General features: G+C 37.7%; 1 protein-coding gene across 6 annotated transcripts in view; it reads left to right on the forward strand.

Moving 5' to 3' along the window:
- TBC1D12 (TBC1 domain family member 12) overlaps positions 1-15115 on the forward strand; it is a 102345-nt gene that overhangs the window by 10018 nt on the left and 77212 nt on the right. The window contains exon 1 of one of the 6 annotated variants that reach the window (XM_087432302.1): positions 14161-14178. The exons of the other annotated variants lie outside the window; for them this stretch is intronic. The gene's annotated coding sequence lies outside the window, so the exon portion shown is untranslated. Of the gene's footprint in view, positions 1-14160; positions 14179-15115 lie in introns of those variants that run through there. 6 annotated transcript variants of the gene reach the window in all.

Here is a 15115-nt window from a genome sequence, read left to right on the forward strand (position 1 = left end):
CCACAACCCCTACCTAAGTCAGATTTAGGCAACTTGCTTTTGGCAGGTGGCATCTTCAGACTATGGGATAGTACAGTGGTTAAAACACTGGTTCTGGAGTTAGACTGTCTGGGTTTGAATTAGCTTACTAACTGTGTAGTTCTGGACAAGTTGCTTGACCTCTGTTGACCTTAGGCAACTCATCTGTAAAAGGGAGATAATAGTCATAAGGGTATCATGGGATTATCATGAGGGTTAAATGAGATAATAGTCTAAGTGCCTTGTATTTATTATGTGACATATAGTGAGGATTTAAATGTTATTATTCAAACTACAGCAAGACCACCACAATCTCTTCCGCAACTCCATCACAAAAATCCACTGATTTAAAGAAAGGAAAAGACTGGAATGAATTTTTTGTGTCCTGCCTGAAGAAACATTACACAATTTGTAAAGTAGATTTTTAAACTTAATTTGTATTTTGGATTGAATGGGTGTTAAAATGGCGTAGTGATATGAAATTTCCAGAAGTCTTGAAGCTTTGACTAAAAAGCAAATCTGAGAAGGAACTGAAAGGAGGGAATGTTGGGAAAGATTAAAATATTTGTATCTTTTACTGTTTTAGGGAACTTTTATAGATAGGCAAAGCCAATTTTTTAGTTTAAGTTCATGAAATGTTTTACTTGGCTTATTCATACATTTCATACTTAGTATGTTGTGGTGAAAGCTTTGGGGAAGAGTGGAAACATTTGGAGATTTTGAGGTGATCCATCTGTTGCCCATCTCTAAATGTAGTCAGAAAGGGAAATCCAGTCCTTTTTGAGGCTGCTTATTTCTTCCTAGGAACTGTTAACTACACTAAGAGTTGTCCCCAGGTAGTTCTGGTTGATAATTGTTTAGACCCTACTACTACAGTAATTTTTTAAATTTTAGTGTTTAAAATTACTTGGGGGCCAGCCTGGTGGCATCGTGGTTAAGTGCATGCACTCTGCTGCAGCGGCCCAGGGTTCGCAGGTTCAGATCCTGGGTGTGCGCCAACGCATTGCTTGTCAAGCCATGCTGTGGCAGCATCCCATATAAAATAGAGGAAGATGGACACAGATGTTAGCCCAGGGCTGATCTTCCTCAGCAAAAAAAAAAAAAAAAAAGAAAGAAGAGGATTGGCAACAGATGTTAGCTCAGGGCTGGTCTTCCTCAACCCCCCCACCAAAAAAAACCCGAAAATAAAATTACTTGGAGGGAGGGAGATTGTTAAGAATGCAGATTCCTTGACCCCCCTCCCCCCCTTTTCATTCAGTAGATCTTGGGTGGGGCCCAGCAGGAATCCAGATATTTAACAAGGACTTCCAAGTGATTCTGATGCAAAAGGTGCCCAGGTTATAATTACTGAAATAATTGTTGATAGGTCTCCTTAGAATAATGAAAGAAGGTACAACATACATTTATAGCTCACATTGCCTCATTGATTTAAAATTGGGTCATATTTAGGTTCTGTGTAATTGATGAGTATAAATAGAGATACAAAAGAGAACAGATACAAATACAAATGTAAAAGTATTTTGCTAACCTTCACCAGGTTGAGAAAGTATCTCTGCCTGAATAAATCTTGGCTTCCTTTTTATTAGTGGGAAGGGTCTTTTACTTTCATTTTATGCTGTTGGGATAGTCATGCTTGCCTGTTCCGTGCAAAGCTTTGACTCTGAAAACCTTACTCAGGTCTCTTCACCGTGTTGTCATAACTTTACCTCTCGTTGTTTATTTTTTTAAAAATTTTTATTTATTTTTCCCCCCGAAGCCCCAGTAGATAGTTAGTTGTATGTCGTAGTTGCACATCCTTCTAGTTGCTGTATGCGGGACGCGGCCTCAGCATCGCCGGAGATGCGGTGCGTCGGTGCGCGCCCGGGATCCAAACCCGGGCCGCCAGCAGCGGAGTGCGCGCACTTAACCGCCAAGCCATGGGGCTGGCCCATACCTCTCGTTGTTTATAGCTTATCTAAAAGGGTGTTAATTTTCCTTCCTTCTGCTGTTAGTTGTAATTCTTTTCCATGCCTTTAAGAAAAAATCCTGCACATTGCACATGGCTTATTTCCCTCCAGAATTTGCTGCTTCAGCCTTTCTTGCACGTCTTATTTCTGTGGCCAAAAGAAGAAGGAGAGGGGAAACCCATGTGACTGTCTGGGTTTTCAGCAGGCTCTTTCCTGCAATTAAGAGAAGTTTACCTTAGGAAACCAAGCTACAAGTTATGCTCCTACTTAGAGTTAGTTTGAGAGTGAACTTGGTAATGTGCTTAATATACCTTTTCGATTTCTTTTTAATTTGAATTTTATTTTGGGATACATTTCTTGGTTAAAAAATGTTTTCATCTGACTGCCTGTAACCCCACACAGACTAAAACATTTTAAGTTTGGAACCAAACACGATAGTTTTGAAATCAAATTATGTGCCATTTTCTCATATTTTCCCAAATACTGTCAGTACAACTACTCATGATACATTGGGCATTGTTTAGAATTTCCAAATCTGGTTTTCATCTAGACTGTTTGTAGTCATCTTCTGGTCAAGTAGGGGAGATACTTTTCTGTTGTCCCAGGAAAAAAGTTATTCAAAGACTACAAGTTTAATTTTTTTTTTTGGTTAGAAAAACATAAAATGCTCATGTTATCTGCTTTTGAAAAGTAGGACAGGGAATATAAAATAAAACTAAAGATAAATACTTTGTTTCCATACTATTCCAGTTAAGGTGATAAGAGAGAAGATAAAATCTGAGGCTGTGGAGGTATGGTAAGAGACAGGAGAAACTGTTAGAGAATAACTTTGAAGAGATTTGTACAGAGAAAAACTGCTGGAGAGAATAAGTTTAGCTGAAAGATAGCTCTGTGCTTTGGCCTGTGGGCTTCACAATATTACCACAGATTATGTCCATATTTATCTTTTTGCTCTGCTTACCTCAGTGCCTTTGTGGATGTTTCTGGCAACTTCTTTCCTTAAAGATATCTGTTATGTCTCTCCCTCTTAATTTCCCTAATGTCCGCATCTCCTCCTGGCCTCTTAATAGGCCATATTGTGAAACTGAAATATTTTTTTTAATGGCAGATTGAGTATATGAGGTTTAATTTAGGCTTAAAGGTTTAGGGCTGGCCCTGTGGCTTAGCGGTTAAGTGTGCGCTCCGCTACTGACAGCCCGGGTTCGGATCCAGGGCGCGCACCGACGCACCGCTTCTCTGGCCATGCTGAGGCTGTGTCCCACATACAGCAACTAGAAGGATGTGCAACTATGACATACAACTGTCTACTGGGGTTTTGTTGGGGGGGGCGGGGAGGGAAGGAGGATTGGCAACAGATGTTAGCTCAGAGCCGGTCTTCCTCAGCAAAAAAGAGGAGGATAAGCATGGATGTTAGCTCAGGGCTGATCTTCCTCATAAAAAAAAAAAAAAAAGTACACGTAATATCAAAGGGTAAGATAAATGCAATATAGGTTTACACAATTTATTCTTGAGTTCCAGTGCTAAAAGGAAAATGTCTCCTACAAACATCGTGGTTAATCTAGCAAATAGAATTAAAATCTTTCTCATCCACGAGGAGAAAATTAATTGTTCATTACCAGGAAGATATATTGCATAAAAATTTAAGTTCTGAAGTAAGTTGTTGAAATTTTAAATCAGTAAAAGGTCTCAACCGAAGGAGTAGTTTCTGTGTTTTTGAAGAGTGATAAAATTTAAGTAGCTTTTTTTGCTTACATGACCCTTGATAGTCCTCACCCCACCCCTGTTGGATTGACTTTTTAACTTCTTTGGTACTACCTGGAATTAAAGATATTGATAATTCTTGGGTGTTGTTTGGAAAAGAAAGAATTTGTTGTGACTCATGATTGAGTGTTGAGCACCAAAATTTATCTAAAGACTAATAAAATAAAACTTTTGATAGATAATTATTATTATAAGGTAACCAGCACAGTAATTGAATGCATAACCAGAGGATGATGTCCATCTTTGTGAAATACTCCCAGAAGCACGTTAATAGTCAAGAATACTAGGACAGTAATTAGCTTTCAGAATTGGGCATACAAATAAAATAACTGAGAATTATACTGCGCGCAGGGAAAATTTTAGAAGATAACTATAAAATTTTTTTGAGTGAAGTAATAGCTAGCTACATATTTAATGAGATAAGATTGTTTCGCTCTTATATGAGACCACCAAAATATCTTTCGATTTAGTTGTTCATTTAATGGAAACATCATAACACCATATGGAAAAAAAAAGGCCATTACCTTGGTCAGGAGAGGGATTTGAACTGTGCTACCAGAAGATAGGTTCTATCATGCATACTATCAATTCAGTGTAAGTACTTCTAGGTCAGACAGGAGCAGAATGTCAATAAAACACAACAAAATAACAACAACCCTAGAGCTAAGTATCTGCCTCTTTATTCTTAGAGAGCTTAGGCACCTGATGGATGTTGTTTAGCCTCTGCTTGAATTCTTTCACTAACAAGGAGCTCAGTTTCCTCAAGGCAGCCTATTGAGGGTATTAATTGTTAGAAGGTTCTTTATATCCAAGCACAGTGTATCTCTTTGTAATGTTCCTGGTCCTAATTTGCCCTTTAGAGCCACAAAGAACAAGTCAATTCTTTTACGTAATCACTCTTTAGAAATTTAAAGATTGTTACTGAACCTTTTCTGTTTTTGGATTCTCCTAGCTAAGCATATACAGTTCTTGTGAGTTAGTTTTCAGTTTTCTTACCACTTATTCATTCAACAGATGCTATTGAGCCCTATTTTTTTTTTATAATTTTATTTTATTTATTTTTCCACCAAAACTCCAGTAGATAGCTGTATGTCATAGTTGCACATCCTTCTGGTTGCTGTATGTGGGACACGGCCTCAGCATGGCCGGAGAAGCAGTGCGTCGGTGGGCGCTCTGGATCCGAACCCGGGCCGCCAGTAGCGGAGCGCTTGCACTTAACCGCTAAGCCACGGGGCTGGCCCTATTGAGCCCTATTATGTATATGAAGCACTAAGGAAATTAGAGAAACAGAATATTTTATTAATAAACTTAAGATGGAGGAGTCATATAAATCAGTATTTACAAAATTACCCAATTCAGTTATAAAAGAAGATACAAGGATGCATCAGTAGCACTGCATAAGGAGTGATTAGCTTTGGGATGAGAAGTTAGGGAACTCTTCACAGTAGATGAGATGAGCGCTTGGTCTTTTACCAGTGAAGAGAGTTTGGATTGGAACGAGGCTGAAGATACTACAGGCACACAACAGCATATGCAGAATTTATACATGAAATAGCAAAGCACTTTTTGGGACTGTAGATCTCATTAGTATGACTGCCCTTAGGGCAGGTGAGATAGAGTGTGAAAAACCAAGGCACAAAGGTTGGGGCTAAGTTATGAAGGAGTTTGTGTGACAGAACTAAGCAATTTGAATTGATTCCATGAGGGATAGCAGCACCCAGGACCTTTGATGGGTTTTTAAAACAAAGCCAACGTGCGTTGAATTGCGTTTTTAGAACAATGACTCTTGTAGCAGTGTGGCAGATGCTTGAGACTTGAGAGCAGTGAGACTTGAGAAATTGAGGCTTGGATACACTTGTGGTAGTTTATGGATGCTTGTCAGTCTCTTTATTAAAATGTGATATCCAGATTGTTGATGTAAATAACGTTAAATTCAATCCCTGTCAGAAAGGATCGCTAACACATTGAGTGTCATATGCTTATACCAGTATTTTTGTTAAGCTTCAGTGAAGGTAGACTTTGAATCTGATTTTTGTTTTGGGGGAAGTGGGATGATATGAAAATGGAGAAAAATGTGAAAAATTATGTCTACCATGTTTTGTAAGGACTTTGATGAAAGGGAAAAGAGCCAGAATAGCTGTTAGGCTAGTTGTTTTGCTGCCGTGGATCAGAAAGGAAACAACTTGAGGGAAAACCTTGAGAGTGTTAAGTTGTTGTAAAATCAAGTCTTTACATCCAATGCACAAGTTCTATACTTTGCTTCATAAAAGTGGTTGATGGCAGTATACCCATCAGCCATTTTTGAGGATTGAATGAGGTAAAGACAAAGGATTGAGACTTTCATAATTACTTGTATGTATATGTATGTCTTCTAAGATGCAAACTCCCTGGAGATAGGGAACATGTCTTTTTTGCCTTTTTGTCTCTGCATAGAGACATAGAGCCTTATAGTGAATAGGAACACAAAAATTTATTGGATTAAAAACTCTTTTAAAGGTATCAGAACTTACATAGCCAAATGATTGGAACCTTTGAAGTGGTCACTCGGGGAAGCTCTCCACTTGTTACTGTAATGGTATCATTTCTCAAAGTATGTTTGGTACCTGTCTTTCGGACATGTTTCTATAGGAGAGCAATCAGTTGGGCCAAGGTAAGATAGGACTGAAGAACTGAACATTGGAGGGGAGTCATAGCTGAAATACATTAGGAAGTCAACTAAGCAAATTCAGTTGTATATTAACTGTAATAAGTACTCTGATATCCTCAGGATGATAAATTCATCCCCAGGCAAATTGTTAGACATAATATGTAAATAGCTGAGGTTTGTACAAATAGACTTAAATGATTTCACCTCTGGTAGTCTTTTGAAGGATTAAATAAAGTCAGAGACTTGAGGTCTGCCACCCTTAAATTTGATCATCTTCGGGTAGATCTAGCTATATCAGTTTAATTTTGGTGAAGCCTAAAAGTCTTTCATTATCAGTGGGTTTGCAAAACAGTCCGTATTTAAAGGACTAACTTACTTAGATTGTGATAAAATCCATAATACAGCATCTGTTACTGACAATGTTATAATGTAAAAGAAGTGTTGAACTTTGTATTATAAATATTGGCTTAACGCTATTGTAAGTTTTGAAGTATCCTTTATACTTTTTCCCTTGTGAAGTAAATATTTTCTTTAGCTTTTCTAATTAGCTAAACAAATTAAATTTCAGTAGAACTAGATGTGTCTAGCTTTTTCTTGTTCTCTTTTATTTTTATTTATTTATTTTTTTGTGAGGAGGATCACCCTTGAGCAAACATTCAATGCCAATCCTTCTCTTTTTGCTGAGGAAGATTGGTCCTGGGCTAATATCTGTGTCCATCTTCCTCTACTTTATATGGGATGCCGCCACAGCATGGCTTGACAAGCGGTGCGTCAGTGCGTGCCTGGGCTCCAAACCTGCGAACCCCGGGCTGCTGAAGCAGAGTGTGCGCACTTAACCGCTGCGCCACCGGGCCTGCCCCATGTCTTTTATACTTTGATCTTTTATTGATGGCAAACACATACATCTTTTATTTGTTTTATTTTGTTTTATTTGTTCTCATGAATCCATACTAAATGATACTTGTTTACTGTCACCAAAGATGTTAATAATTTTATTTACCTGCATTTTAGATTTGATAAAACTTAAAAACAGCTCCTGTAGAATAAACAACTTTCAATGTGAACAGTCATTTTTGTATTTTGTTTATAAAGCCTTAACCAATGGAATTTAGTTTTCTTTTTTCTTTCTTTTTTTTTTTTTGTGAGGGAGATCAGCCCTGAGCTAACATCCGTGCTAATCCTCCTCTTTTTTTTGCTTCGGAAGACTGGCCCTGCTAACATCTATTGCCAATCCTCCTCCTTTTTTTTTCCCCCAAAGCCCCAGTAGATAGTTGTATGTCATAGTTGCACAACCTTCTAGTTGCTGTATGTGGGACGCAGCCTCAGCATGGCCGGAGAAGCGGTGCATCGGTGCGCGCCTGGGATCCGAACCCGGGCCGCCAGCAGCGGAGCACGTGCACTTAACCGCTAAGCCACGGGGCCGGCCCTAGTTTTCTACTTAATATATTTAATCCCAAACAGAGCCAGAAAAAAAGTGAATTCCCTTGAAGTAGTTCTTATTTTACAAAAATGTGTGGTTTAGATACGGCTTTTAGCTTGGCATACTTATTCCTACTGAATGATATGAGTTTAGTCTGTTAATTAAACTGGCGACCATGTTTTAAAAACTCATAATTGGAAGCTCAGCTTTAGAAACCTGTTAAAAATTTTTTTATTATGGTACAATACATATAAAATTTGCCATTCATGTCCTTTAATACGTTCACAGTGTTGTATAGTCATCACCACTGTCTAATTCCAGAATGTTCATCACTCCAAAAGGAAACTCCATACCCTTTAGCAGTCACTCCTCCTCAGGCCCCTGGCAACCACTAATCTGTGTTTTGGGTTTGCCTATTCTGGATATTTCATATAAATGAAATCATACAATATGTAGCCTTTTGTTTTGTGTCTGGCTTCTTTCATTTAGCATAATGTTTTTTTTTTTTTTGAGGAAGATTAGCCCTGAGCTAACATCTGTGCCAATCTTCCTCCACTTTATGTGGGATGCCACCACAGCATGGCCTGACAAGCAGTGCGTTGGTGCGTGCCCGGGATCCAAACCCAGGCTGCCAGCAGCAGAGCGTGCACACTTAACCGCTACGGCATGGGGCCGGCTCCTAGCATAATGTTTTTAAGGTTCATCTATGTTGTAGCATGTATTTGTACTTCATTACTTTTGATGGCTGAATAATATTCCATTGTATTGATATACCACATTTTGTTTATTCACTTATTCATTAATGGACATTTGGGTTGTTTCCATCTTTTAGGTGTTATGAATAATACTACTATGACATTTGTGTACAAGTTTTTGTTTGAACACCTCTTTTCAGTTTTTTTGGGTATTATGCTTAGGAGTGAAATTGCTGGGTTATATGATAATTCTATGTTTAACTTATTGGGGAACCGCCAGCTGTTTTCCACAGCAACTACACCATTTTGCATTCCCACCAGCAATGTACGAAGGTTTCAGTTTCTCCACGTCCTCTGCGACACTTATCATTTTCCTTTTTTTTTTTTAGTTATAGCAATCCTAGTGGATGTGGAGTAGTACTTCACTGTGGTGTTGATTCAAATTTCCCTAATGACTAATGATGATGAACATCTTTTAAGGTGCTTGTTGGCCATATGTATATCTTCTTTGGAGAAATGTTTGTTCAATTCCTTTGCCTATTTTTAATTGGGCTGTATATTTTTGTTGTTGAGTTATATGAATTCTTTATATATTCTGGATACTAGACTGTTATCAGATACATGATTTGGAAATATTTTTTCCTGTTCTATGAATTATCTTTATACTTTCTTGATAGTATCATTTGATGCACAAGGTGTATTACAGTTCTAGGTATGTGTAACCAACTTAGTTTGTGCTTTAATAGAGGAAATAAGATGTGTATATAGGCAGGAAATTACAGAATGTGGCAGGAAGGTACAGGAAAGTACAGAATGTGTGAAAAAGAATATAGAGTTTGGCTGATATGTTAGGGTTCATGTAATTTTCAGGAACCGAATCCTACTTAAGCTACCTTAAATGAAGGAATGTTTATTGTAGGCATGTAATAGGCGTCTTGTAGACATTTTGAAGATAGAAAATAAAAATATGCTTGGGCTATAGAATACCTGGAACAGTGGTTTCTCTGCCTTTCAAGAGATGCTTGGTTTTTCTCATCTCTTTTCTGTCTCTTGGTTGTTCACTGCTTGGTTTCCACCTGCAAAAGCCCTGAAAAGCTGTCTCAACTCTACATAATTTATCAGTTCAAGCATCTACCACCCTCTGACTGACTCAGTCTTCAAGTCTCCTATTTAAAGATCCTGGGAATTGGATTGTCTCAGCTAATGAATGAATTTGTCCCTGTTTTATCAGCAGTCCAGTCTAATCAGTACTGACTGAGGGGCAAGACCATAAGATACCAATATGGCCACCTTGGGCTACTGCTTTAGTAGGTATTGGGGCAAGGGCACTGTCAAAGAACTGGGAGTGGGTTGCAGATACGCTAAAGACATATATTTCTCCTAGTTGTAGAAAGAGTAGTAGGAAATAATGTTGGAAGGATAATTTCGTCCAAACTGTGAAGAGCCTTTAATGATAGAATAAAGAGTTAAAACTTTTCCATAGATACTAGGGAACGTTGAGGGTTTAGAGGCAAGGAAATGAAATGCTCTGTTCTTTCCTGCTTGTATCTTGTAGTTTATTCTGGCCGGAATAAGTTATCTGTCATTCTCCTCCTCTCTCCAATTTCTGTTTGTCTGAATCCTCCCTTGTTCATTCAGCAAGCATGTTTGAGCACTGACTATATTCCCGGAAAAGAAGGAGCTAGAATAAGCCCTTTCTGGTGAAGTCAGTGATGCTCACATAGCAAACATAAATTGAAATGCTGTGATGTGAGGGAGCATGAGATGGAGAAAGCAAGATTTACTACTCTGGCATGTAATCTGGTTTGTAAGTCCATTTTCAGGCTCATTTCAGTGCCTTACAGGGGTTAGGGGAGGGGGTGACCAAAAAGAGGTAATATGATGGAGTTTTTTGGATGATGGAACTGTTCTATACCTCAATTGTGGTGGTAGTTACACAAATCTATACATGTGGTAAAACTTACAGAACTGTACACCAAAAGAAAAACAGCCAATTTTTATTCTGTGTTAGTTTAAAAAAATAAAATATTTATTGAGTGTTTTAAATACCTTCTATGCAGGGCATTGTGTGTATTACACAAATCCTGTTCTCAGTGCATTTATAGTTTAAAAGTAGCATTCAGATCAGTATATAAGGTAGACAGTAGAAAGTATCAGAAGAGAATGATTCATAGAAGAAAAGGGTCATAGAAATAATGGCTCACCAGATTGCGCTCCTCCATTAGACTAATGCTATAGATTGAATGTTTGTCCCCCCCCCACCAAATTCATATGTTGAAACCTAATCCCCAGTGTGACAGTATTTGGAGGTGGAGCCTTTGATCATGAGGGTGAAGCTGTCATGAATGGGATTAATGCCCTTATAAAACAGGCCCCAGAGAGCTCTCTTGACCCCTTCTGCCATGCGAGGACACAGAGAAAAAAAATGGTAGTCTGTGAACAGGAAGTGGGCTCTCACCAGGTACTGAATCTGCCAGCTCCTTGATTTTGGACTTCCCAGCCTCTGGAACGGTAGGAAATAAGTTTCTGTTGTTTATAAGCCACCAAGTCTCTGGTATTTTATTATAGCAGCCCGAACAGACTAAGACAACTGAGTTTGAAGACAGAAGTGATTTTTTTCTCTATAGTCCCCCAAATTAGCAGACTTTCATTCATACATGCAAACACAGCACTTGGGATACAATGGTGAACACAGAGCTCACAGTCTAATGCAGTGGTAACATCGTAGAGCTCATATTCTAATACAGTAGATAATGATTAAATAAATTTTCAAAATTGTTTTGGCTCTTCTACTTCCTTTGCCTTTCCATATCAATTTTAGAATCAGCTGCCTTTATCTACAGGTAATCCTTGTTAATTAACTTCGGGAGAATTTACATCTTTACTATCTTGAATTTTCTGTTCCTTGAACACAATATGTCTCCATTTATTTTGGTCTTTTTTGATTTTCTTCATCAGTGTATTGTAGCTTTCTTTCTTTTTTTGTGTGTGTGTGAGGAAGATCAGCCTGGAGCTAACATCTGATGCCAATCCTCCTTTTTTGCTGAGGAAGACTGGCCCTGGGCTAACATCTGTGCCCATCTTCCTCCACTTTATATGGGACACCGCCACAGCATGGCTTGACCAAAAGCAGTGCATTGGTGCGTGTCCGGGATCCGAACCTGTGAACCCTGGGCTGCCTAAGCAGAGCATGCGCACTTAACCGCTGCGCTACCGGGCTGGCCCCTGTGTATTGTAGCTTTCAGCATATACATCTTGCACATGTTTTTATCTAAATAATATTTTTTGAGCTATTGTAAATGATATATATATTTTTAAATAATTTTTTTTTTTTTTTTGCTGAGGAATATTAGCCCTGAGCTAATATCTTGTGCCAGTCTTCCTCTCTTTTGTATATGGGTTACCACCGAGTGGTGTAGGTCTGTGCCCGGGATCTGAACCCATGAACCCGGGCCACTGAAGCGGAATGTGCCGAACTTAACCACTGTGCCACAGGGCTGGCCCCGTAAATGATATATTTTTAACAATTTCAGTTTCCAATTATTCATTGCTAGTATAGAAAAATGATTGATTTTTGTTTGCCTTATATCCTATAACCTTGCTAAACTTATTAGTTCTAGGAGCTTTTTTGTGGATTCCATGGGATTGTTTAGGTAGACAATAATGTCTGCAAATAGGGAAAATTTTATTTTTTCCTTTCCAATAGGTAAGACAGACTTTTCTTGCCTTATTGCATAACTAGGACTTTCAGTATGATTTTGAATGGGAGTGATGACAGCGGACATCCTTACCTTGTTTCCAATCTTCAAAACATTTGATCTTTCACAATTAAGTATGAAGTTAGGTGTAGGGTTTTTTTTTGTAGATGCCCTTAACTGGGCTAAGGAACTTCCATGCTATTCCTAGTTTTCTGTGTATTTTTTATCAATAAGGATTTAGGATATTGTCAAATGCATCAATTGATATGATCATGTGGTTTTAGTTCTTTAGACTTAAATTAAATGTAGATTACATTGATTGACTTTCAAGTATTGAATGAGCCTTGCATTCCTGGGATAAATCCCACTTGGTCTTATTGTTTTTCTTTTTACATATTGTCACTTTTGATTTTTTTCCACTTAAAAAAAAACAACTTTATTGAGATTTAATTCACATACCATACAACTTACCCATTTAAAGTGTACAATTCAGTGGTTTTTAGGATATTCACAGAGTTGTGCTGCCATCACCACAGTCAGTTTTAGAACATTTGTATCACCACAAAAAGAAAGCCTGTACCTATTATGAAGATTAAATATATGTGAAGATATTTTACTTTTATTGTAAACAAGAACACTAACACAGTTTCTGTTTTATTTATGCAAGAGGCATAAATGGACTGATATTCACACATGTGGTTAGTTTTATTCATCATCATCAGTCGTTATCTTGCCTTTTTTTCCAACTTTCTCTTAGATTAAAATATAGCTTACCTCCTGGTGATTGGAATATTTTTGCTCATATTTTGCTGATGTTGTTCCTTGTTATTGCTCATGTTCTCGTCCTAAAAGTTCTTCCCAATATCATTCCCTTTTTCTTCTGCTGGTGGTTTCTGTCTTCCCTCTGAATATCTTATGTACTATATTGGGCTTAAAGCAGCAGAGATTCTCTTCATGAAGCATTCAATACATAGTGTAATTGGTATGCAGTACAAAAGCAAGAATATTTTTATAATTGCTTTTTTCTTTGCCCCTTAATTGTGTTCTATTTTGTTCTCTCCCTGCAACAAAATAAAGAGATCTTTATCAGTGAGGTATTGCCTGAAACTTATTTACTATAAGAAATAAGATATACTATAAGGTGACTTGCTGACATGAACACAGGAGGAAGAAGGAAATAATTTATATTTTTGAACTGTTTAAGTGAATATCAAGAGGCATTTTGACGATGTGTAGGATGAAAGAAAATAGGGATACTTGTGAAGCTCTTACATCTTGATTGTTTTGTGGAGGGTGTGAACAAAATAATTAGAAGGAAATTAATTAGAAGTAAATAATTAGAAGGAAAAGGAACTGTGCAAGAGACCTAGCTCAAACCATCGTTATTAGCGATGTGACCTTGGCAGATGACTCATAAACCTTTCTTGGGGGTGGTGAGGTGGCACATTAAATCCTTGGAGAATTTGATGAAAGCTGTAGACAGCTGCCCAAGAAAAACTTTTGTAAGCACATCGTTTACTTCAAATAGTGTGTATAGTTCGAGGAAGCTTATGTACCTCCTCTAGCCCATTCTTGTAGGTTCATTGATTCTTGATGAAGAACCTTTGACCTGGTTACTCTCTAAGACTCTCTAAGGTCCCTGGCAGCTGTAAAATACCTTTTTTTAAAAAAAACATTATAACCTTCACTTAGCCTTGAAATTTTCTTTTTTGACAAAGAGTAAATGATACGGATTCTGTCCTTTTTTGATAGTTCTGATGTCTGAAAATAGTTTGGTTAAGCTGTGTATATTAAATAAAAAATCTCTATTATTTTTTGATTTTTAGGATTTGTAATAACGACAAAGACAAGATCCAGAAACAGCCTGAATAAGAAAATCCTTGGAATTAAAAAAAAAGCCTAACTTAATCTGGCAAAAACGTACTTTTTTTTTTTGAGTGTAGTCAGCTGAAAGTCTTTTTCAAGTGAAAAATGATGGAGGTTTGGAAAGAATGTAAGTAATGTTCATGCCAGATCTTTAATCCAAAATACTCAATGGTAGACAAAGTACTTAATTTTAAAGAGACAGTACTTATACTTCTTTGAATTAATTATGTAGTCAACTGTGGCATTCCATGGTCACTAGGTAATGTTTTCTTTTTGGCCTTCTGTTATACTTTGGGGAAACTTAAGTACAAAGTCCAGGAAGTTGATGTGACTTCAGCAGTCCAACTTGTACTGAGACAGAGTTTGATGATTAGGTCATGATTTCTAAGTTTTTAAACTGATTTTACTCTTTTGATTGATGTTGGATTCTTTCCTGTTTGGAAAAGTTTTCTAATCCCCCACTTTGTTTTTTTTTTTTTTATTTTTTTTTATTTTTTTTGTGAGGTGGATTAGCTCTGAGCTAACATCTGTTGCCAATCCTCCTCTTTTTGCTGAGGAAGATTGGCCCTGGGCTAACATCCGTGCCCATCTTCCTCTACTTTATATGTAGGACGCCTGCCACAGTGTGGGTTAATAAGCAGTGTGTGGTTCCACGCCCGGGATCTGAACCTGTGAACCCCAGGCTGCTGAAGCAGAGTGTGCGAGCTTAACCGCTACGCCACTGGGCTGGCCCCTCCAACTGCTTTTTAATGTACAACTCCATTTAAGTGATGATTAGAATTTTATCTAATGAATCTAAAAAGTTAAAATAGTCATATAGACATATTAGACAAAAACAGTGAAATTTTTTTTTTTTTGCTAGAGCTGACTATTATTAGCAGTAAGAAAATTCAGGATTAGGCATTCACAGTTTTCTATAGTGTCAAATTCCACAGTCTGAGAAACTATGGAATTTTCATGGTTTTGTCTCAGATGTATAGGTGGGTTTGCCAAGTCTTAAAGACCCAAGCACTGGAGATATGCTACTTTTGAAATCATGAGCAGAGAGCTTACATGGTATAAAT

The sequence above is a fragment of the Ceratotherium simum genome, chromosome 6 (genome assembly GCF_057802395.1).
Source record: "Ceratotherium simum simum isolate JZ-2026a chromosome 6, ASM5780239v1, whole genome shotgun sequence".
In the NCBI taxonomy this organism is placed as follows: Eukaryota; Metazoa; Chordata; class Mammalia; order Perissodactyla; family Rhinocerotidae; genus Ceratotherium; species Ceratotherium simum.